Source organism: Haliaeetus albicilla, chromosome Z, assembly GCF_947461875.1.
Source record: "Haliaeetus albicilla chromosome Z, bHalAlb1.1, whole genome shotgun sequence".
Lineage (NCBI taxonomy): Eukaryota > Metazoa > Chordata > Aves > Accipitriformes > Accipitridae > Haliaeetus > Haliaeetus albicilla.
In genome coordinates, this window is record NC_091516.1 from 54,029,783 (window position 1) to 54,055,467 (window position 25,685).

At 38.5% G+C, this 25,685-nt stretch overlaps 1 long non-coding RNA gene across 1 annotated transcript; it reads right to left on the reverse strand.

Moving 5' to 3' along the window:
* Nucleotides 1-10,696: 10,696 nt before the first annotated feature.
* LOC138683691 (uncharacterized) lies at nt 10,697-20,005 on the reverse strand. Its single transcript, XR_011323101.1, has 3 exons — nt 19,864-20,005; nt 17,821-17,928; nt 10,697-10,758 (listed from the first exon to the last, which is right to left on the reverse strand). It is a non-coding gene; the product is annotated as an uncharacterized lncRNA (long non-coding RNA).
* Nucleotides 20,006-25,685: the final 5,680 nt, after the last annotated feature.

Below are 25,685 nucleotides of genomic sequence, written 5' to 3' on the forward strand. Positions count from 1 at the left end.
AACAATTATTTCATTTAAAATGCATTCATTCTATGTCTATTCTTTAGATTTTCCCTTTAACTTTGGGCCAGATGGTGCCAGTGGGAGCTCGTAATGTGAACCTGTTCTCACAAATAAGGAACTTTTAAGACATTGCCCCTCAGTGAACTGCTGTAACATCAAAGGGTACTGATGCTTTTTTTTTACAGAGACAAGGGTTGGTTTGCTGGTATTGAATAGGGTGAGAACATAGATCTCTACTTTTTTCCAGGTCTGAACATAAAGATGGTACTGATTATCACCAGCCTCTGCATAGAACGTCAGAGCAGCACAAGGCTTATTGTATATGACACAGACCCCCATGAGTATTGACACCATTTCATTTAACTTGTCTCCATTTAAGCGGTTTTTTACCCTTTAGAAGCCTCAATGTGTAAAACAGGTAGTACAAAAGGATGCAATTTCAGCAGATAAATGGAATTCAACGTTTTTGTTTGCTTTCTTCTAGCCGTTCTGACTTGCATAGTTACACCGGCAAAGGAAGCTGGTATTTGAATCTGGGGAAATGAATAATTGTTTTCAATAGGTGCAATAGTTACTGCTTCAGACAAGTATCATAATTAAAGCTGTGTTCTAGCACCCTTACACAGTGAACGAAAGTAGCTTCACACACTCTGTGGTACACAGTGGGGAAAGTAGAACTACGGCAGTTATCCCAGAGAAAGACTTCTCAGTGATCAAATACAACAAACTTAGTAAGTTTCATTTAATCTTAAGTCAAGGATACTCTATCTAGTAGAACTGAAAATGAGATTTTAGCTCTGTGAGACATCTGATATTTTAATGTTTTATTTTCTTTTTCAAGGAAAATCTAAGTTGCAAAACTTTCCAGAGGAAAAACATTTTCAAGAAAGGTCGATTCAGTAGTGAAGGCATTTTTCATTTTGAATGGGCCCAGACTTACTTTGCATGCACCTAAGCCAGTATTGTGGCTTACAGGAAAAGCAACACAGCTGTCTCATACTTTAAAAATTGGACTTCTCAATTGCCAAGGAAATGTACTTTAGCTGGGAGTATTCCTCTGTGGATAAACTTGCTGTGATATATCATGAGAAATACAGTCTAGCCAAGCTGAAGCAGTGTGAAGTACCCATGCTGTACTACTTTAATGAGTCTCTAAAGCTGCTTAGGAAAAAGCAAAACACATTCAAAGCATCCAGACTGAAATCTGTTGAGGTAGATAGACTTAATTGGAGAAAACAAGTTTCACAACAGAAAGCAATTAGACAACATACTTTCCCACAGACTTCTTGATTTGAAAAACCTGTGTTTTGTTTAAAAAATGTCTTTGATATATATAGGGAGCTTAATCAAGGTCATATTTTAAATAGCAATGAGTATGAGCCGGGGCCACTCACAGACCAATTTTCCAACCTTTACTTATGTTCAGTAACTCCTAATTTGCATGCAGTCCTGTTGATCTCACTTGTTTTATGATATAAAGCTACACTTTCCACACAAATGAGCATTGAAGAATTGGGTCCCAATTTGTTCTGCAATGCAGTTAACATTGAACGCAATACTTAGATACCTAAGACATCCTATGAGATGATACAAACATTAGCTAAATATTTTACTTAGTTTTGAATGTTTTCAGCTGTATCTACTGGCAGAAAATATTTTCCTTGGAGCACAGCCTTTTTTTTTCTGTGTGTGTTGCCTCTGTTTCTTTATTCTTAAGGCTGGTGTTTATAAAGAAGTAACCTACAGTTACTATTCAAAGGTACTCTTTTCTAAACTTCAGGTTCTTTGGAGGCTTCCAACTTTTCATTTTCAATATTTCAAAAGCACAGAGTTTTGACTAAGCTGAGTAGCAAATAAAATAAAAAGAGAGCAGTATTTATGTATTCTTTTTGGTGTTCCATATGTATGTGTCATCAGTGTCTTTTATTAACACCTTTATTGATTCCTGTGTTTAAAATCACTTATCTTTTCCATGAGTTGATGGAATCATTTCCAAAGCTCTTTCAAATTTTATGCTTTTGGCTGAATTAAAGAATGAGTAAGGCTTAGACAGTCCAGGAAAATATCTGTTTTAAAACACTATGCACCCTCATCTACACAATGAGCCAAAACCTTTTTGAAATTGCGATGTTGGAAATCATATTTGTGGTAGGGTTTTATGCATGTGTAGTTCACAGTGCTATTTGATCTTATCAAAACCCTGACTGGATTTTGATTCAAGCTCCTAGAGAGGTAGGAGAATATTATCCTTATTGAAAAAACACTGGCAACTTTTAGACAAGGAACTGATGGTCCAGTGGTCTACCTAGCAAACCATCCTTTCTCCACACGGTTTTCTTACTCTTTTAAAGGCTCAAAATCACTGAGCTTTAGGCCCAGTTTCTAAGTAATAACAGTAAATAGATCACAAAATCTAGCTGTATCAGGGCTTGTATTCTTTGTTCACTACAGTCTATTGCTGTAGGAAATTGTCTTCTTTCCATTAAAACTATAATGGAAGCTGTACAAGGACAACTGTATTTAGAGGCTGGACAGCATATTAGAAAATTTTTCAATTTTAATGTGGGATGTATAAAATTTATTTAGTCTCTTAAGTTCCCACTCAAATCTAGAGACTTTCCCATATAGTCTTCCCATAACTCTTCCTTCAGTTAAGCATTTCTTTTGCATTCTACTTGAGAAAGAGCATTAGTATAAACATTAGTATTGGTTTCCCAGTTAATATGCATGGCTCTGGCTAATAACAATCAATGCCTGAATCTTAGTATGACTCATATTTAATTAAATAATTTTTTTCTCTTTAGAACCTTGAAAATCTCTCTGGTCCTTAGCTTACCAAATTTCTTTTCCACACCTATGTCTCTTAACAAACCAAACAAAAGAAGGAAGGGGTAGATGGTTTGTGATGTCTATAGCACATTTCTATTTCATGACGTGTCTTCTCTTTGTCTCAGACTTTCAATATATTTTCCCTTATAGTTCTTAATTCTTTCCTGAGGAGCCACATAAGAAACTCCTTTAGTGCTGGACCAACAGCAGTCTCACACTGTGACAGACACCTCATTCAGTCATTGCTGGGTCATTTTGGCCAGACGGGTACAGCTGTGGAATTAAAACCTTCCAGTTAGTGAGTAATTACATTGGAGAAGAATTTGTGGTGTCTGGGTGCAGACAAAACAATTAATATATTCCATATATTTTTGCAATATCATCACCATCTAAAAATTGATTAATTGGTAAAGAATCCCTTATTGATGAAGTCATTTGTTTTCCTTAAACCAGGAAAGAATTAAACAAGAACAGTTCCATAAGATATTTGGAAGGAAAATTATTTCCCTTTTATGCTCACCTTAGATCCTACTAATTTATATATTTTTGTGCATAATCATTTGAACTGAGTAGCAATTGCCTCAAAGTATACCCTGTTTTCTCTGACTTGCATTTTGTTGAATGATGTAACAGGTCACAACTATTTTCCGAATAACCTCAAATGATAAAACCAAATTCCCTACAGCAACACATCAATTATTCTGAAAGAATGATAATATTCTTCCTGGCTGGTTTTAAGTTCTGAGGTATGTAAAAGTTGACTATCAAGGTTAAGACCAGTAACTTCAGCTGTAACAGAAACAAAACAAAACAAAACACAAAACAAAAAAACAACAAACAACAAAAAACAGCAAACAACAAGAAAAACCAATTTATTACAAATTATGGGTTCAGTAGAATGTGTGTATAATTTTGAATGCATTAAGAGCATGCCACACAATAAAGTGCTAGCAGTACTGGAAAAACATTTTACATTATGTTAGTTTATTAAGGTGATGGTCATTTTCACCATATCTAAATAGCTGGCTTCTGCAATTAAAGATTGCCTGTTGTTTTCTAACTCCGACTGTTTCACACCTGTGTGTGCACAGGCATGTGCACAAATATCATTCCCTTTCACAGTATGTCCACTTTGTCAAAGTTGTTACAAAGGAGAGCCAGACTGAATCAAGTTGGATTTTTAAACATTCTTTTATTCCTAGTTGCTGTTCCCCTTATCCTAGCTCCAAGCTGCTCATTAACTTTTCATCTTTTTTTGCGTTAATGCCATGTTCAATAAATAGTTTGGGGAAGACTCAGATGATGTATCTCATTGTGGAATAAGGACATGGTGGTTTGACCCTGGCTGGATGCCAGATGCCCACCAAAGCCACTCTCTCTCTCTCCTCCTCAGCCAGACAGGAAAGAGAAAATATAATGAAAGGATCATGGGTCAAGATAAGGACAGGGAGAGATCACTTGCCAATGTCATGGGCAAAACAGACTCAACTTGGGGAAAATTAATTTAATTTAATTTATAACCAATCAAAACAGAGTAGGATAATAAGAAATAAAAACTAAATCTTAAAACACCTTCCCCCCACCCCTCCCTTCTTCCTGGGCACAGCTTTACTCCCAAATTCTCTACCTCCTCCCTCTGCATTGATGCAGAGGGACAGGGAATGGGGGTTACGGTCAGTTCATCACACGTTGTCTCTGCCGCTCCTTCCTCCTCAGGGGCAGGACTCCTCACACTCTTCCCCTGCTCCACTGTGGAGTCCCTCCCGGGGAGACAGTGCTCCATGAACTTCTCCAGCGTGAGTCCTTCCCAAAGGCTGCAGTCCTTCAGGCATAGACTGCACCAGCATTGGTCCCTCCCATAGTATGCAGTCCTTCAGGAGCACACTGCTCCAGCATGGATCTCCCATGGGGTCACAAGTCCTGCCAGAAAACCTGCTCCATGGGCTCCTCTCTCCACAGATCCGCAGGTCCTGCCAGGAACCTGCTCCAGCACGAGCTTTCCATGGAATCACAGCCTCCTTCGGGTGCCCACCTGTTCCGGCGTGGGGTCCTCCATGGACTGAAGGTGGAGATCTGCTCCACCATGGACCTCCCTGGGCTGCAGGGGGACAGCCTGCCTCATGGTCTTCCCCACAGGCTGCAGGGGAATCTCTGCTCCGGCGCCTGGAGCACCTCCTTCCCCTCCTTCACTGACCTGGGGGTCTGCAGGGCTGTTTCTCTCACATCTTCTCACTCCTCTGTCCAGCCACAGTTTCTGTTTCACAGCAACTTTTCCGCCTTCTTCAAACTGTTCTCCCAGAGGTGCTACCACTGTCGCTGGTGGGCTCAGCCTTGGCCAGCAGTGGATCCGTCTTGGAGCCAGCTGGTATTGGCTCTGTCAGACATAGGGGAAGCTTCTAGCAGCTTCTCACAGAAGCCACCCCTGTAGCTCTCCCACTACCAAAACCTTGCCACACAGACCCAATACAAAGGAAGAAGGAATTCTTTACCATTTTAAGGCTCGTTCAGAATGCCATTAAAAAGTAATTGCTGAAGTTCAGTGTTTTAAATCCATACACACTTAATAATTTGCATCCTTGAATTTTTTAAAGAGTTGCACAAGTATCTCTCTCAATTGTTAATTTTAATTTTAAAAAAGTCTTGCAGAAAACTGAATTCTAAAGGTCTGGAGGAAAGCTAATATATCAATAACTTAAAAAGGTAAATGGGATGACCTGGATAATTACTGGCTTGTCAGTGTGACATTGATCTAGGCAAAATAGTGGAATGACTTAGATGGAATTCAATTAATAAAGAATTACATACATAATGAATTCCAATGAACAATGACTATAGAAATTGTGCCTTTCAAGCAATCTTGACACTTCTTTTGTTGGTTTGTATTTAGTTGGTTGTTAAAGACAGCAGTACTGATAGAATTTTCTGTAAAATCAGGTTTTCTCCTTGGCCTCAAGTTATTTTACATTTTCATCAGCAATGTGGAGTAAAATACTACCACTAATCCAGTTTCCAGAAGAAAAGGTGTATGGGAGAGTAAGTAAAGAGTACCTTGTATCCAGTGATCTGGATTGTCTTTTTAAATTCCAAGTAGTCTGTGTTTCTGTGTGAGCAAGTGTAAAGTCATCTAAGTGGAAAATCTGTAGATCTTACTTAAAAAATTTGGCTTGGGATTCTGTAAAAAACTTGGGACTGTGGTAAATAGACTGCTAAGCTTGGGCTCCTAATGGGTGGCACAGAGGACTGACAATCTGAGAATGCAGAAACAGTGGGGTTTTGAATAATAAGTGTATTATCTGTGTTGGTTTTGCTGCCTGCTTCTACATAAAATATTTCTAGAATATTAGAGAATTCATTGATGTTCCAATTGAAGAAAGGTGTGGAAAAAATGTAAATGGGTTCTGAGAGATGAAAATAATTAAAGGATGGGACAGCATACTTTATAATGGAAGGCTCCTTGAGCTGAAACTGAAAGATAAAAGAAAATGGCTTGCTCATAATCCAGAAGTATCAATACAGGAAAGAAGAATGACAGAATAGAGGCTTTTCAATAAAGCAGACAAGGAGAAAATAGCATTCACTGGCTAAAAGCTAAAGCTAGGGAACATCAGCTCCAAATGGAAAGCACACCTTCAATAGTTGTTCTAAATGAAACTTTCTCATAGAAGTAGCAAATTTTCTATCAGTGGAAAATAGAAATGGAGATTGGCAGCTTTTCTAAAAGGATTCTTCTGGTTCCAAGACACATTAATTCAGCAGAGTCCTGTTATGTGGGAGACGAGGCCAGAAAAGATGGTCACAGTGATCCCATTTAGCTTTATTATTAACATATCTGTTAAGAGCATGCAACTTTAATGCTGCTGTACAACATAAGAATGCCATCTCTAACCATGCACATTTCTTTTGTTTTGACTAAAGGGAAAAAAATGGTATCTACTCTGTTCCTGGGTATCAAAAGGTTGAAAGCTTTGTGTGTCCTCCTCCCAAACTGTGTGTTTTCCCTTTCCTAGCCAAGAACACTCAATTTGCCTTAAATTAGACTGGTATTCTATATAATACACTGAGGACCACATAATTTATAGGAATGTAGGTTTTTGCCTATGTTACCATACAATCCTTCCTAAATGAACTTCCTTAACGCTCCTGTTCTGATTGTCCACTCACTGACTCTCCTTGAAATTGGCTGCTCGGTAGAAAACTTCTGGTAGCTTTTTGCCAGGCTGTTTATGTGTAGGGTAAGTTGCTGAGGAATGACTCACTATAAGACATTAAGTTACAGCTAGCTGCTTATTTTACTTCTTATCACTCAGTGTTAGTGCTGAGTGACTTTACCCCATGTAGCAGTGTTATCCTCAAAGTGTTAATGATCACGGTTAGCTCCTTTCAGCAATACCTGCAAGACATTTCAAACTTGAAGTGTTTAAAATTCTTTGGGTTTAGTATCAGTAGAGGAAAGTGCTTGAGGGAGCTCCTTGTCAGCCTGTGTCAGTCTTTCGGCAAAAGGAACAGAAAGGAAGGGCCTGATACTGAACAAGGGCATCAGAGCACCTCTGCAAAGACCTGAGAGCTTGGGGAGCTTGAGTGGGCCATGATTAGCTAGGCAGTACTCTGCTGGTGGGGCTGTACCATGATGGTTTGTTTGTACTCTAACAGCCCTAATAGAGGCAGATGTAAGCAAGCTCAGCTGGCGGGTGTAATTTCTTAGAGGACTATCTATAATAGAAAGTCTGTGGTGCCTTTCAGGGCAAATTCCATGATTTCCCACCCCTCCCCACTGCAATTGCTGCCTTGAGTGCCAGCAAGAGCTCCCTGGGGAGTATGTGGGAGTGCCTGGCCTTTACAGTTGTAACCCAACACGCAGAGTACACTTACAATCAGGCTGGAGAAGCTGTGCTGTGCAGAAGCCTCGCCCGACATGCCTTGAATTTGCAAGCAAATTTTTCTTAGAGCTAGTGGCATCACCAGTGCCTTCTGCTACTCTCTCACCTGTCCCTCTGCAGCACAGACAAGGCATGCAGTTTCTCTTTTGCTGTGTGGTGTTGCCAGTCTACGTATTGGCAGCCTGTAGACCATTGCTGTACAGAGATGCATTTTGTGCTAGCACATGCCCATCCCTATACTTGGTGATAGTTCTTTACAATCACATCCTGTTTTAAGGCTGTTGAGTAGGTGAGCTTTGCAAGCTCATGCAACACTGTTCTCATTCAGTTGGCCAATGTGGTCTTTAACTAAGCCAAGCACAGCCCTTTCAGTATAGGGGAGATTGAGGTACTTCTCCCTGTGTACAATGTGGCCCAGGAGGCCCCTGAGCTTTCTTCATAAGGAGGTTCCTGTGCAGCTTGTGGCCATATCCATGGGAGTGAAAGGAAAGGAAGAAATACTCATTTTCCATGGAGTGTGAGGCAGAAGGGACTTTTTAACCCTACCTTTATAGGGTTCGTCCTGATTGTCAATATGAAGCAAGTGAGAGACCACTTACCTGGCCTGTCTGGAGACAACCGTGTGGTCCCTACCAGTGGGTTGCTACTAGTTGCTGTGTACATGTTGACTGAAAGGTGTTTTGTTCATTCCTGGTGTCCAAAGATTCAGGTTGTTGCATATCCAGCCTGTGTGTGACACCCATGTAAGACCTGTGAGGCCCTGGAGCAAGAGAAATGTCATCCCTTCTAAGTGCAACTATTGGCCCTCCTTCAGTGGACACCATGTGGCAATGTTTCCTGTGAGGGCCTGGGGCAATGCTCCCAGAGGGGGCATCCCTGTGGTCTGGGGCATACATGTTTGCTGGAGGTGACCAAAGTCCTCCAACATGCTGATACTTCAGGCAAGTTCTGTTAAGGTGTCCTGCTGCAGTGTCATGAGGGCTTTGAGGATTGCCACCCTTGTTATGCCCTGATGGGTAGCCCAAGGTAGTAACTGAAGAAAGTCTCAGCTGTGGGGGTGTCCTCAGTTTTTGTTGTGTGGGGAATTAAAAATGAGAGAGACGTTCCGATGGCTTAAAGAATCCAATTGTTTTAGCAATAGAAAAATGATTTAATAGAAATTTGTATAAAAGTGCAATTTCACAGAGTTCATTGGCAAGGTTCACTCTATTACTTAGTACATGGATAAAATGCACACAGGAAAATTAAATCAGAATCAAACTAAACTTATGTATACAGGGACCAAAACCATAATAGGGTAAAAGGAAATGTGGGAAAGGGTAAGGAAGACCCTCCCGTTGAGTTGTGGGGTTCAGAGAAGACCCCCCCTGATTTCTAAACTCCTGTTGGAGTCTAGGTGCGTCTGGATCGACTCCTAGTCCCAGACTTGGGCAACAGTTTATGTCTAGTAGAGTAAAAGGGTAAGGGAAACCCTCCCATTGAGTCACAAGGTTCAAAGACCACCTTGTTTTCTAAACCCCCTTGCTTTCAAAGCTCCTGTTGGAGTCTAGGTGTAGCTGGATCAACTCTTAGTCCCAGACTTGGGCAACGGTTTGTATCTAAAGGGATTATGAGTATAATAGCAGCCTAAAATTCATTCACAGTTGAATAAAAATCATGACAGTAATTTAAGTATAAGTTTGAAGTATTAACTTATAATATTACGTACTTGTCATAACTTACTTACTATAGCCTATTCAGGTTAGTACACATGCATGCATAAAGACACTAAGAGAAATACATATAAGAGAATAAAAGAAAGTAAAAGGGAGTAAAAGAGAGAGAAAAAGAGGTATATCTGTTAAAAATTCCTCTCAAGGTCAGTGAAAATATTCATGTTGAATGCTTTGGGGTCTTTAACAGGCAAAGGGTCAAGCCTCAAGGAGCGAAGAGAATCAGCCCAGGTTGTGTTGGCTTTCAGCAACAGACTTCCGATTTTTGCAAACAGGAAAGTTTGCGAGCTCTGAGAGACATCCCACCCACAAGGAGATGCTTGTCACAGCCTGCTGCACTCCAGGAGAGCTCAAAGGGCCTCACTCAGTACCACTGTTTATAGGTTTGGGAGATAATTGACTTCCGTCATTAACAAACTTCCAGAATCCCATCTGGGCTGGAAAATTCCAAGACTGTTGGAGAATAACTCAGAACATAGACAGGGGATACTCCAAGACTGTCAGGGGAGTATTGTAATGTCTCAAGTTTGGTATGAGAAAGAACTGGCTGTAGGTTGTTATGAGAACTGGCTATCTCTACTCCCGTCCCGCCGCCTTCATCGGGCAGCAGGAGTCCTTGAGACACACAGCATATCTCCTTGTCTTACATGCGTAAGAGTTCCTGGCACAGTCAAGGGTCGCTTAACTGCCCAACTCACTACACTTATGCTAAGGCCTAGCGACCCTTCCCGAATCGTAAATCAGCCTGGAGAGGGGTAAAGAAATGCACCACCACAGCTTTACACAGCCACAAAGTAAAACACCCATCACTCAGAAATGGTTTCTTGGGATTCATTCACTCAACTGCATACACTGAAAGTTAAACTTCAGTCTGATAAGCTCTGTTGAGCCCATGCTATTCCTGGGAGAGATGGCCAAGGTAGGCAGTGAAAGCAGTCCAGTGGCCAAGGCAGGAGAATGAGGTGAGATTATATGGATCTGGATCCACACAGAAAGCTGCCATTTTTTTAGTGAAGCTCAGCTGGAAAAACATTGGAGACCCTTGCCAAGAGTGCACCCTGCATGTGAGCTGGTTAAACTGCCTGACAGCCTAGTTAGTGCTTGAAAGATTTGTTAGGTTAAGGTGTCAGCTTTGCCTGTGCCTGCTATGCAGCATGAATCATACTTAACTCAGATTTCAAAGGATCCTTTAATAAGTGCCCCCTATCCAAACAGCTGGCAACATGTTATGATCTGTTTTCATTGAGGCAAAATGGCTATAAGAATTGTTACAATGTCATCACACACATTGCATATAATGGCAAAGTGTATCCAAATCTCCTGGACCAGTTCTAACACTGTGAGAGAGGAGAGGATGTAGAAGATGTAGAATCAAAGATCAAGTGAAGCAATTTCCCACCTTATATTCAGGTATGTTTTCATCAGCTAAAAACTCATTTTAGACCCAAAGTCTTTTGTAATCAATAAAAGGGCTCTCTGCTTCTAGTAAATCTAGGAGGGAATAGTTTACTTAACTGACCTAAAATATTAACTAGATTTAATGATAATATTGGAACTCTTATGACCCTCAGTTCATGTCCTCTCCATATGCCAAAGCTTACAACTGTAGTACTCAATAAACTAGTGCTATCTATTCTTAAGTTGAATGAATATTGGCCACCTGATCTTCCTTTAATTTTTCAGTTAACTTGCCACGTAGTTCTTTAGCTTTTAAGTCAACAAAAATATATGTGGTTGAGTACCATTTCTGATATGAAGGTCTTTTGAAAATTAGATATAGAATCATAGAGTCATAGAATAATAGAACAGAATCATAGAATCATTTAGTTTGGAAAAGACTCTGAAGGTCATCAACTCCAACCATTAACCTAACACTACCAAGCCCACCATTAAACCATTATAGTGCACTATTTCCAGTCCTACAAATATGTTTGGAGTGAACCCACTAATGAGTTGTTACTTCATTTCTTATGGGCTTGGAAAAGTATTTTACACTACTTCCTATCATGCTGGTTAAATGTCTTTTATTTAAAAATATTAATTTATTTATTTTCTTGGATTTGCAAAAACAATGTTTTTATAGTGATGCATTTCTTGCATAATAAACTTTTAATAATATGTTTACCAAGCCTATGTCTTTAAAGATACTGAATTAAAGGGCAGTCTGTGAATATGAATCTTGTTCTAAATTAACATTCTTTAGTTATAACTGGAAGGATTGACTGTGACTTCTTTTAAGAAAGAGGTGGTTTGTTTTTCTTTAATTACTCCACTACAAAATCTGTTCTTAAAAAAATGAATGTTTTACAAAACACTTAAACCTTTATAGGATTACTGTAAATATTATGAGGTAATAATCCTGCAGAAGTCTGATATAGTTTCTTCTTTACTAGTATAAGCTAACAAGGAAAGTAACAAAAAATAAAATGTTAGTGGTCAGTCTTGCTCTGCCTAAGGGACTTGTGAGCTCATAAAGTGGTATCACCAGGTACATCCAGAATTACTTCATAAACACCTACCAAAATTCAGGAACTAGTATTAACATGACTTAAGTATTAGTTGATCAGACCAGAGGATTCTTATTTTATGATGCTTAACATATCCAAGATTATAACTAATTACAGTTAAAATATGCAGTGTAGAGGCTCCAGACATTTCTCTAGAAGTTCTAGTACTGATCTTTTCACATAGAAGGGCTTGAGTCCAAATTCTTGTTTCTATTTCAATATTAATGAATGGGTCTTTGAAAATATAAGAGGTGTGTAGGGTATGTTATTATGAAACCTACAATGGGTTTCATATTTGCAGGCAAATCCTCATGTAACCTGAAACTCCCACAGTTCTGAAAGTCTTCAGATAGATTAGATCTCTAATTAGACAAACCCAAACTTAATTTGCTATTGAGACCAAACATATAATTTTAAAGGAAGCAGTAAATATTTCATCTGTTTCAAGTTTATGGCTTACTGTATATCACTGCATATTGCACATCTGTAATACAAAATGGGAGATTAAATGTATGCTCCATCTATAGTAGGTAGCAGCTTGGAAGGCCAGATATTCACTGGCTGGCCAAAATGAGGAAAAATTGAAGACTGTAAACTAAATATGTGATGGAGAAATAGTAGTTGTAGTTTTTCCAAGGGAAGAGGGAGGAGGTGTTACTCTGAATATAACTACATAATTCAAAATAAATTCCTAGAAAAAACACTTAATTCATTCAAAATCTGGAAGTGAAATTTAGCAACTTTATACCAATGTACCAGCATAATCAAACAATACCAAATTCAGTTTATCACAAAAATGTTTGTTTCGATACATCAAAAACCAAGCTTGTCCAAGCTTGCTACAACCAAATTGACCAAGTAGTATATATGCATGCAGTATGGGGAAGAACAACTGGTTTGGGAACAGCTTTTATGCTATCAATCAGGATTTGTATTTCCCTCTGTTGGGAATGGATTCAAATCCATTTGGCTCTGTAAACATGTAATTGATAATAGTTCATGTTGGAATCTGAATTTACAGGAAGTACTAAAATTGTTAATTATGGGGTGCAGAAATTAAGGCTGCAGCAGAAGCAGAAAGCTGATACTGTTTCTGGTCTTACCAACAAACACAGAAGCAGACATTTTGTTTTAGCAGTTTGGTTATAGAAATCATACAGAGCAAACACTCTTGTTTCATCAGGCAGTCCTGTGCTTTTCCTTTGGCTGGCAACATGATCCGGCTTTTGTGAATAGGGGCTGTGAATGAAATACTAAGTTTGGGTAACCAGGAAATGCTATTAGCCAGCTTCCTAACTGACTGCTAGGAATCATCTCGGGGAAGCTGGGACCAGAAAGGAATTCTGCTGAGATTTATTTAGGAAAGTTCCTGCATCATTAATTTCTTATTCTGAGCAATGACAAATAATTGAGAGCTGATCAACAAGCTGGTTCTTGAGTATCCCTTGGGAACTATGTGATTATTTGGGTTCCGCTTCATGATATAGGTGGCTTCCCTAAGCCCTAGAGGAGCTGCCTATACTTTCCTTATCTGGAGAGCTACTTCTGCAAGTTTAACTAGCAAATTTGGGGGGTTGCAGCCTAGGACATCCAGATGATGCATAAGTATTCTAGAAGGCAGTTGCTTGAGTAATCCTCTCTCTTCAGACTCAGAAAATAAAACCAGTCCCTGAGCTTCATTCTGCCCATCTAATAACTGTCCTCAAAGAGTTTTAAATGATTATAAAAATCAGGTCTAACAAAGCTTTGACTGCTATTTAATCCCTGAGAACATGCTTGATGCCTCCTAAGGATTTTCTGAGGACTCAACTCTGGTTTCTGAGTTTCGAAACTCTGGTACTCAGACAAGGAAGATAATCAGTCTCTGTTGCTTTTCCTTCTATATGAATTATAGTGTACTATGTACAATGCAGCTGCAGCATAGCTGTGAAGAGATGAATCAGATGTAGGACTGCAGACAAGGACAAATCACATACCATACTGTGAGAGCAAATTGTGCTAAAACCGCATGTGCTTATGCTAACTGACGCATTGATGAATCCAAATTATCCTCAGCAGCCCTGAATAGTGTCATGGTCAGTATCACATTAGTCAATGTGGCTCTTGACAGCTGTGGTGCAGTTCATTGCTGTAGCAGGTAGAACCAGTATAGGAAGTGAGCTTCGGCTTGCTCAAGAGCAAGTCCTCTGAGCTTTCTAAGAGAGATCCTACATGGGCAGTGTGATGCAAAATACCATAAAAGGGATGTATAAAAGCAGTGTGACACATGAAAGTAGTCCACTGCACTCCTGAAAAAGGGAACAGAAGAGGGGTCTTGCAGTCTCACATGGGGAAAGTTCAGTTTTTGTTATATCAGTCTACATTTGCATTTAATTTCCATTGCTCTAAAACTAATAATGGTTTGAAAGTCAGTAGTAGAAAAGGATGACATTCTTTATTAATATTTTAATACACACACGCTAGATCTAAAACATTGAAAAGAAGGAACTTGTTAATTAATTTTGTTCAGCAGAAGTGAATTCAGTATTTCAGTTACTTATCCAAATGTAAATCCATGTGGGGGTTGATCAAATATTCTTTATAATGTACATAATTAAAATTAATCTTAAATTATTTCCTGACAGATTTTTTTCTGTGGGGGTAAAATGGCCTATTTGGGAGTACTAGTATTACCAGCAAAAAAGCAGGGGAAGGTTCATGAATTAATACTTATACAGGCAATACTGTATACTTGTAATGGGAATACGATCACTTTGATTTAGTCAAACTATGAATGAACTTTTATCTAAATGTTCTGTTTTCCCAGATGCTACAGAAAGCTAGTATTGATTTGTCTTACAGATGGATGAAAGCCATCGTCGCGGCTATGACAACTTGGGAAAACCTACGTGGTGCGTGTAATTAAAATCTGACTCAGATGTAAGGTGAGAAAGCATTATGGTAACACAAAATGTTACCTCTCTAAAAAATCAGTCCCGTCATGATGAGTTTGGAAGGACCAAGTGTGGCTTGTTTCTGCTAGTAAATAGATTGCTGTGGCTTTTAAAAATGTCAAGGTCCACTGCTTTGTGAGGGAGCCTGGGGCACTGTCTCTGATTGTGTTCAAGTCTTAGTCAGACAGATGCCTGTAACTTAGAGAACAATTTAGGAGATGAAAATTAAGAAAAAGCTTCAAGATTTTGTCTATTTGGTGAGGAATGCTGAACATTGAGAATGACCTTTTTGTAACAGCATTGTGTAAAATATTGGTTACACTCTGGTAAGATCTGATGGCACCAAAGCAATATGTGAAATACCTTCTGATGTTCAGCTTTATTGTTTTTGTCGGCATAAGCAATTATTTGTTCTGTGGAAAATGCATTCAAAAATTTTGAGAAACTGAAATGTTTTGTTATCACAAGAACCTTTTTAAAGCTTAGGTCTTTCTAAAATTTTTATTTCCTTTGACAGCCTAGCTTTTTAGATTAAAACTTTGAATGCTAATCAAAACAGCAGTAACTGTAGAGGCTTAAGACCTTTTATTGATTTCACCTTAACAGAGTGTTTTAAGTTTCAGATCAAATGAAATGTTGTGTTTGAACCTTTGTCCTCCAAAATATTATCTTGCTTTCCAAAGAAAGTGGGTTTTTTTATCATTAGGATACAACTTGTCTTGTCAGTGAAGCAAGAAATTATCATTCACTCAGCTCTCACAGTGTCTTCCTAGTTTCATTTCTGTGATGATAGTCCCTTTTTTGCTGGATGTGATCCAAAATTTTGGCTATACTTTCACATTTCAGACCTGCATTTTAGGTAAACCTGATCCCTACCAAACTGGAAACTTTTTCCAGCGGACTTCGTACCTTTTGGGAATTAACAGATCAAGACATAGCAGTTCTGGTTCAAATTCCCTGACAAATAGCCAGGAATCATAGTAATCGATTTTGTAAAAACCACTCTGGTCACTTCTAGACACCACTAGATGTCTAATTACATTAGATGTAACTTGAAAGATGTACCAGTTTGAAAAATAAGCAGAACTTATTTGTTTATGAATGTTAGTCACTAAGCTTGCCCTTATTTGTAGTGGTAGCAGATGTTTAATTCCTTCAGAAGTTTTGGGAAATCCTAGTCAAAATTAAGACCATATTTCTCTATTGATATTTTTAATCTTACCACCTTGCTTATTTCACATACTCTCTAACTTCTCATCTATTTTATCTTTTGGGATAAAAGTGGTCTTTCATAGCAGAGATTCTGCCTTGTACTTACACATTTCTTCTCATTATTAGGACAGTGGTAACCATTGAGACTTCATGCAGACTGTGACTTTAGTTAGGTATGAACTATTATGCTTTATGATCAGGCTGAACTCTAATTAAACACAAAAGACCAAACTTTTATCATTTCTGCACTCGTGACAGACTGTTAATTTAAAAAATGGAATACAAAGTTTCAGGTACTCCAGCATGTTTGGAAGCAACTTTTGCACATCTTTTTCTAAATTATGTTATAAAATCCTGCTTAGAACAAAAGGACACTTAGAACAAAATACTGGAACCACTTGGAATGATTTAGTTATAATTGTCCAGGTACTTGCAGTATTGCCTAAACTCATCAAATTGTACATGATATTCAGCCATTTCAAAATATGATATACCTGATCTCCTGAAAGATGAAAAAATATTTACCTATAAAGAAGAGAAACATTTGTGGTTTTGTGCCATTTCTTCATTTTTTTCCATATGAGATTTTTACATATTTTAGCTTAGTATGCATCTGTCCCATTATGAGGTACCGTTTACTAAATTGTAATAATGATATTTGGTGCATCAATGTTTTGAGTTTCTTAAAACGTGCTTGTTATCTATATATATTCTATGGACTTCAGATCATATAAATTTGGAAAAGAGCACAAAGATATATTTTATATTTTATGCCACTTTATGGAAAGAATATTATTTAACACATTTTGGGCAAAAAGCGGCCACTTGCTATTCTATTCAAGTACATATACCTAAGTATATTTCTACCAGTGATACAAAAGCTTTTCTGAGGTTAAAATGTGCCAAAGAAAAATTATGTTACCTGTTGTCACTCATTGAGATTAATAAACTGATGTTAATGAGCTACTATGGAAGGTTAATATCATCTGATTGCCCTTCAGGTTAGGTATAGAAGTTCACTGTGACAAAGCAGTCCAAGGCAGCCTTAATTCCTCATTGCCATCTTTCCCTATTAAAATTGTCTGAATTGTTTGGACATGCAATATTGCCATAATAACCACTGAAATCTGTTTCTCAATGTATACACATGCACTATTTCAGTAGAAATCAATGGGACCTCTTTGTCTTCAGGTCTTGAAGTCAAAAGTCATTTTGTTGAAAGCTAAGCTTTTCCTTATAAATAATGTTTTGCTTTGTATTATGTATTCCTTCTGATTACCCTATTCTGTTTCAGTGGTCTCTGGACCTAGTAGCAGGCATCCCACAGGTGAGATTGCCATTCCAATAACCTATTGCTATTTGTCACTATAGCTTGGGAGGCGGGGGAAGAACAAAACAGCAAGTACAGTTCCATTTGAAACTGGGAAGTGTTTTCCTAAGTGTTTGGATGCAAGAGATGTGTCTACTGTATTTACAGCTACCAGTACCCATTATAAAGTATCAATGCAAAGAAATAGTCTCTGCAGAGAGGGCCAGCAGGTTCAACTCATTTTAAAGATCTCCTTTCTAACAAAAACTACCTGAAATAATTAAAACAATGAAGCTGCCTTCATTTTTCCTTCTTAATTATGTAATAGTAATAGAAAATGCATACTGTATTCTGTATGTACAGTAGAAAACTAGTATTCTTATACACTGTATTTGTTATATCCCTGTTGTTTTGTCCCTGTTTCTACCTACGCCTTACCTGCAGACTCTGTTTTTCCATGGAGAAGAAGAAGGGAATCAAAAATCCTTCAGAGCTTTCTCTGGCTTCTGGGACGCTTTAAATCTCTTTGACTGTTTCTCATAGACTCTAGAAAAGAGAATGAAGCTTCTTCCAACTTTCCATTCAGGGTTGGAGTCTGACTAGATTTTTCCTTCAACAAATAAAATCACTTGGTGAATGGTAAGAAACAATGACCAATAAAGCCATTCTGCTCCAATTACTATGGCAGAATCTTCTGTGGTCATTTTCAGATAGTTACCGCATATGTATATACATATGCATATGTGTATATAGAAACATTTACACAGATATATATCTGTGTGAACTTTTAATGAGAGGAATAGCAAACTGAATTGCAAGGTTTTGCTTTTGTTCCTGGTAATTACCTCTGCACTTAACCTGACAAAGTACTTTAAAATGGGATTCAGTTGCCTAAACATAGGAGCCTATAGTCATTTGAGAAGCCCTAAATTATCCTGTCTGTCCTCCAGCAGCAGCTCCAGAGCAATGCAGGTCTCCTAGGAGTTCTGTGTCATATGTGCCAGCCTTGCAGATCTGTCTGAATACAGCCTCTGAAATGGCATTGGGATACCTGTTCCAGGCAACCAAATTTAGCTCCTGGAGTCTCATCTTTTCCACAAAGCAATATGTTCAATAGTGTATCTACACTAAGAAGGTTTTTGCCATTCAAATGGAAGGAACTGAATTTGGCTGCTTGATATATTTATTTATGTTGATTTCTGAGATGTCTCTCTTAACTTCTGTTGTTCAACAAAAAAACCTATTTGTAAGAAAATAATGTCATATGAGAGAAACTTTCCTTATGTCCCTTTGTTGGCACACTTAATTTGCTTGTCATTCTGGTGTGAGTTTAAGTGCATCCAGCCATGCCATTTTGTTTGTGTTCCTTCAAGCAGCTCCCAGGCCTCCATCTTAGCATCTTACATTTCATTGCTGCCCAAGGCAGGAACAACAGGGAAACTAGCTTAGGTGCTTGCGCGGGATCACACTGTGGCCCACGCATGCCTGTGCACAGGACAACAAACTTCTCCCTTCCCATCCTGTGACAAATGCCCAGATCGCCAAGAGGAGTGGCTGAAGAATGCTGCTCCTGATCTGACATGGTGGGGGAGATGGGGCACCTACATGAATGCGCACAAGCATTGGCTCCCTTCCACAGTCATGTTGGCAGCTAGCTGGTGCCAGTGAGAGCAGCGGCTTGCCTTGTGTCACTCACACATAGCAATGAAGGAAGCAGAAGGCACAGCGTGACTGAATTTGCTCCTTGGAGACGGCTGGTGTGTTACCCTACACACAGCACACGTAACAACATACACCACCATGGTGACCCTGCTCCCCGGTGAGCTGCATCAGACCCTGCTGATCCGCACTAAACCAGTTGTGCTTTATTTGCAACTTCTGTTCCTTTGGCTGCCTCTGTTTTATTTTTGCGAATAAGACCCTCAGTGCCTCTTTGCTTTGCTTCACTAAGCAGATAAAGTAAAATAAGTAGCTGTATCTGCTTCTGTTTTATGCTGCTTTGAACACCAGCTCCTTGCAGATGCTGCACTTTGTGCTGGGATTTTTGGCAGGGTGCAGATGAAGGCAGTGGGCTTTCATTTGCCATCTCTCAGAGGGTACCTTGGAGCTCCTCAGCTGCAGCCAGAGATGTGGCCCAGGGTGTTTTATAGCCAGTGATGTGCCTCCTTACTGAGTTGCATTTGCTGACACAGCTCACAAATTCCCCCTGAAAGAGAGGCCTTGTTACTGTATGAGACAGTAAAACAGTATTTATTGTGACCGCCTCCTGGACGGGCTTGATCATAGCTTGAGGGTCTAGCTTTGGACTAAAATAAATAGTCTGTGCTGTAGGTTTCCATGGTCTGCTGGACCGTCATGTAGAAAAAGCAGAATTGCTTTGACGAGAGCTGGTGAATAATGTGTGTTTAGACAGACTTAGACTGTTTCTAGCAATTTAAAAATACTATTAACACTGCTAAGCTGTCTTTAGAAGGTACTTACAGGGGCTTCAGGACAACGCCAGTGGGAATAAATTGGCTTTCTGCATCCTGAAGCTGAGTCTGGAGCTGAGCCTTGTTTGGCAGCACTGGTTCACCACGCAGAGCTGTGCTCTGGCCTCGGGTACTGGGTGACAGGTGACCCCAAACCTAGAAAAGTGTATTTTCATGTTAAAAGAAGGAATAATTCAAACCGTTATGCACAAATCAGTAAGTTGGGCAATGTAATAAAGCCTGTTAGGCAGGAGAAAAGAGTGTTGGACTTGAGGCTTCTGTTGCCGGTTATATGTGTTATACGCAGTTATTATGTACAGTTATTACAGTGTGGAGGCATTGTTCAAAGTACACTTTTAACAGATAAGACAAAGAAAGGTCAGTGCTATTCTCAGAACTATTAATAGGAGTTTCTATTAATAAACATGAGGAAATAATTTACAAAATAGTACTTTCATAATAACAAGATAGTGAAAGATAATAGTATCTGTTTGTAGTAAGTCTTCTTTTACTCAATAAGTTCAGTCCACAAAGTAAAATTGAAGGCAGTGAAATTCCACAAAAGTAATGAGACACCCCAGTATCAGCTGTTCAAATTCTGCCTGGAAGCTGTGCTGTTGCTGTTCAGCTTCGGGAAATTATAACCAAAGTCACTGGAAGGAAACAGATGAACTCCCTCTTGGGATAGAAGCCAAGCTGAATGTTATTCTAAAAAAGTCCTTATGTTGTGTCAAGGTATCAGGGGAAAATTTTCACCCACCCTTCCTTTTTGGTGCACACAATTACAAACATACAGGGTTTCATCATATTTCTTTCTTCTCCCTTTCTGGCTGAAAATCTGAAAAGTTTTGCATGGATATCTTAGAAAGGAATATAGGGGCAGGCATCCATTAATGGAGGTGGAAGCATGTGAAGTTATTTAAAGCAAAAGTAGTGGAAAAAGAAAGCCTATGTTCACTGAAATGTCCGAGTAGTGTCAAAGGCAGTATCTCTACAACAAGTTTCCAAAAATTGCAAAGGAACAAAAGTATAAGCTCAGACAAAATTTGTCCTGTAGTTTTGAAGGTCTAAAATTTTGATGACATGGCTGTGAAAAACTACAGCCACCAATGGGTGTAGTGCTTAAAGAAATTCTTGTGTGGGCATATGTACCATCCAAAAAAAGCACTCTGTAAATATACTTAAATCAGTGTGCTTAATGGAATAAGTTATAACTGCAAAGTGTATAAGTGACTATAAGATCAGCTAAAATAACTCCTAAAAGCTGCTTCTCCGGTAGATTTTTTTTTTTTTTTTAATGTAACTATCAGCCTATGTGTATCAGCAAATTGTTTTAAGAACACACTTTTACATTTTTTCTCTGGAGAAGTGTTGTACTGCACGGCACCCAGGGAAGAGTTGGCATGGATCCCTGTATTGTTGAAGTAAGGGTGCAGAGTATCTGTGCTATTTTCTGTATGCCTCCCACCTAAGTGTTGACTGGAATAAACACTAGGCAAAAATCCTCACTCTTCTTTGTGTTTATATGATCAACATGAAAAATATACAGGACAACAAAGATTTTACAGTTCTTGAAGAATGTAAGATGAGAGAACATAAAACTTTATAGCCTAGGGAGGAGAAGTCTTATGGCGAGGGGAGGAGGGGGATGATGGATGGCATGATGATAGCTTATAAAATGTCTTCAAAGTAATAGTACAAATAAAAGAAGAAAATTTCTTAGGCCCAAACAAAGAAGAGCAAGCAATGCAAGTTTGGACTCCAAATATTCAAGCAAGGCAACTAAGCAACAAAGAGGACTGGCAGAGGGGAGGATGGGGAACTAGAAATTCTAAGGAAAAATATAAGCCTGTTGGGACCTGCTGGTGGCATTGTCGTGGAAAATCTAGTGTGACCAAATGGGTGTTTTCTGGCTCTGTTTCCTGTGAAGCATATCCTTCTACTTCCTCCGCAGCTACAGAAAAAGCTTGTCTGCTGTGGGACTGCTGCGATGGTATCACTGTGGGAAGAGTGTAGGAGTCTTTTTATCTATTTATACTCTTTTTACGCATGCAGCATTAGTAGAGGTGGTTGGGTAAAACTCAGTACTTCTAGTTATAAGTAAGTCAAGCACTTAGCTGCATCTTTAGGTACCTTAAAAAATGAGGCAGAGGAAAGAGAAGTATTTTTGAAGAAGCCTAATTCTCTGCTTTTCTAAAACTAACTTGTGAAATGGAGAATGTACATTTAATGATTTATCAGCATGGTATGAAAACAGGCAGTGTAACAGGAAAAAGAAAGAACATATTAAATTGGTCAATTAGCTGACATTTTCATGAAGTGTTGCAGTAGTCTGCAAGCTGTATTTATTACTCTCTAGATTGACTCTGTTCTTTCAGTGGAATTGAAATGGTTGTAGGTATGATCTGGTACTATGTCCAAAATCACCTTATCGGTATCAATGTCTTGGCAAAGAACAATTTACAGTATAGTAAGTGATTCTTCACTGACTCTAAGTGTTTATCCTAGCCTAGAAACCCAGCAAAGCCTGCCCGTTGTTGAAAATTGGCAGACGTTCCTGGGACATCAGAAAGTGTGATGACAGAAATGGGCTGGGCCTCCTGAAGTAGTTTACCTAGAACAAATGTATAACCGGTGTGTACTCTTCAGGCAGTGGTAGGTTCCAACAGTGGAAACTGTAATGGGAAAAATCTGTCTCCTATTTCAAAATAATAAAGCCACACCTCCTCCAGACTTCTTCCAACAACTCTTCCAGGAGCAACCTAAAGTTAGTACAGTGGGTGGTTCTGTTCAAGTGAACTATTTACTGTGTTGCCGCTTGTTTTCAACACAGTGAATCATATTTGCATAATGGTTGACTAACTTACTATCAAAATATTAGCTTGATATGACTCCATACTGTATAAGCAGCTTACTCCTGTATCTGTCTAGTGCAGCAGTATAATGAAACTATCGATGGGAAGAGTCCTGCCTCACACAGCATTGTGCTAAGCTAATACAATGGCACAGAAACTTGCTAAGACACTGTAAGCTATTAAAATATGAATATTTAATATTGATATACAGAATATATGAATGTTAATCTTGCCCATTGTAGTTCCTAGATACTGCCTTGGGGCATTCGGAACTAGTGTGTTTCTGATTAATCCAAGACTTGTACCACATGAGCACATGTGCGTTGTCCTGATAAAGTTAAAATGTATGTTTTGCCATGTAAACATATTAGGAGTCTAAACTATTTTGAATTACTGCCAGCTTTGAGGCTTTGATGCTAACTCATTGACTTTTCTAATTGTGTGAAGAATAATTCTCTCCTTACTGACTATTGGAATTTATTAGCAATTTCTAGAACACTTTAAAAGTCTGTAAATCTGAGTTATTACTTGTGGCTTCGTTATATTTGTAGACAGAACAGCCTGTGCTTTGTCCTTTACATTAACACAGCCAAATAATACTTTTGGGGTGTGAGGCTCCCCATATCATATGGTTGTTCTGACCTGTGATCCCGGTGCTTACTTAGTCATATGAGAACTAGCAAGAAGTCTGTTAAGATCTGAGGGAAGAAGTGAGTTCTGGATGTCTAGCCTTTGTCAGGTAGGTACTACATATCTGCAACTTAACTTTTCTTTATGGAATATTCTAACTTTTTCTGAAAGACTTAAAAGAATTCATGGAATATTTAATGAATTTCTGAATGTGGCTGGAAAATGGTACATGTGCAAAAAAGTTTTCCTGTAAAACTATTTGCAAATTTGGGACAGAGATTAACACTGACACCCACTATAGCTGTGTATTAGCCACAGGATTAAAACTTCAATTCTTTCACATGTTTCCAAGGCAGCTTTTCATAGACAATCTCAGCATTCAATGTTTTTTTCTGCACACTAGCCAGCTGCTCAGAATTTCTAGTTATTTTGGTGAAGAAGCATTCTGTGTCAGCTGAGAAATGTTTAAGATGAAGTTAGCCAAATAGTTTGGGCTGGGAAATTGCAGATACCATATGGAAATTATATTCATATTATCATAGAATACATAGTATTAATAATGAAATGCAGATATATCATGGAATTGGCACATGATTAGATACACAAAACAGGCATATGTATGCAGATCTGTTTAATATAAAATGACTTGTGTATGCACATAATTAACAAGAACACAAAAGAACTTGTGTTGCAGTCAATATAGATACTAACTACAGAAGATGTTGCATATATGAAGCTCTTTGTTTAATACTGTGCCAGTCATAAATGATGCAGTCTGATTGACTTCTGGGTACCAATATGGGAAAAACAGTTAAATAGTAATAATAATTTACAGATGCCTAAAGAACATACTTGCCTTTATGTAAGGCATAGAGAACATTGAAGTTAAATCAGCAAAAATAAGATCATCAACTGGAGTATTCTGTAGTCAAAAAGGCAAACTAAATTTAACCAAGTTCAGAAGAAGACCAAAGGTGACCAAATATGCAAAAGGAGATGCTGAAATTGACAGCAGAAGAAATGTCTTTATCAGTAAAGGAGAGCATGTCATAGCTTTAAAAGTTAAAAGGAGTAAATTATGAAGAATATTTGGTAAACAATAATGGCCATTAACACTCCATTTTTAAAGAATATGTGGGAAATACCATTGTGATACTGTGTTGGTAAAGAGGATTGAATACCAATAGGGAAATTTGATTGACTTGAAAGCCAATTAATGCATATAGAAACAAATTTGGCAGGTGACAATGAAAAGAGAGAACCAGCATAAATGATTGCAGAGAGGAACCCTCCTTCAGAAAGTGTTACAACTACTGATGCCATTTTATTAAATACTAAAGGCATTTAAAATAAAAGGAAAAAAAAAGAAGTTACATATAATCTTGATTTTTTTTTAAGATTTATAACTTAAAAACATTTGATTTCTATATACAAAAGTTCATGCAGAGATGTCCTCCATCAAAGACATATCATGGTAACAGTCTTTTAGGAAGTCTGGAAAAGAAATCAAGCAGGTAGTTCTTCAGTTACGTGTCTCATTTATTGCCAAAATTGTGAAGAGAAACAGGTAAACTCTACCTCTTAGCCTGATGAGTCACAGGTCATACTCAGTCCCTGTGGAAATAGCAGTGGGGCCTGAGAGTGTTAGTAGAATCGTCTGATGAAGACAGGAATAAATTTAGGATGTATCATTGGATGCATCTGTTGGAAAAAGTGATGATGAAGTTGAGGGAGGCATATCCTCCCTCAGACTCAAAAGACACAAGGATGAGATGAAGATGCAAGCTGGCAGAAACTATCACAGATGTCATTTTAAAGAACTGGAAGACAAACAAGAAATTATTGGAGAGTGTGAATGCATAAAATCCCAAAATTGTGGGCAAGGAAGGGACATGGGAGAAAAGAAAGGAGTGGGACTGAAGTTTTCTTAATAGTCTACTTAGGGCACATAGGCCTGTGAGGTTGGGACGTTGGGACATTGGACTGACTATAAACAATAGACATCTGGTTTTATCTCTTAAGTAAGACTTCAAAAACTCTCCAATCACCTTGGATTGCAACCTGTTTTTTAAATGTGATTTAAAATGTGATATAGACATGAAAATTAGAGAACTCTGTAAAATTTTCTATCGAATCTGTGCTGAATTCATTAAAAACAAGGAAAGATAGAGTTTGACGTACCTTATTTTGCAATAAAATATTTAGACTTTTGTTGCAAAATTCCTACTTTGTTTAAAAGACATATATGATTCTAGAGGTAAAAGGAAAAGACCAAGCAAAGTTAAGGGTGTGGTAATATCATCAAAACATTGTGGGGTATTGCCTATCAGCTAAGTGACTGGGACTG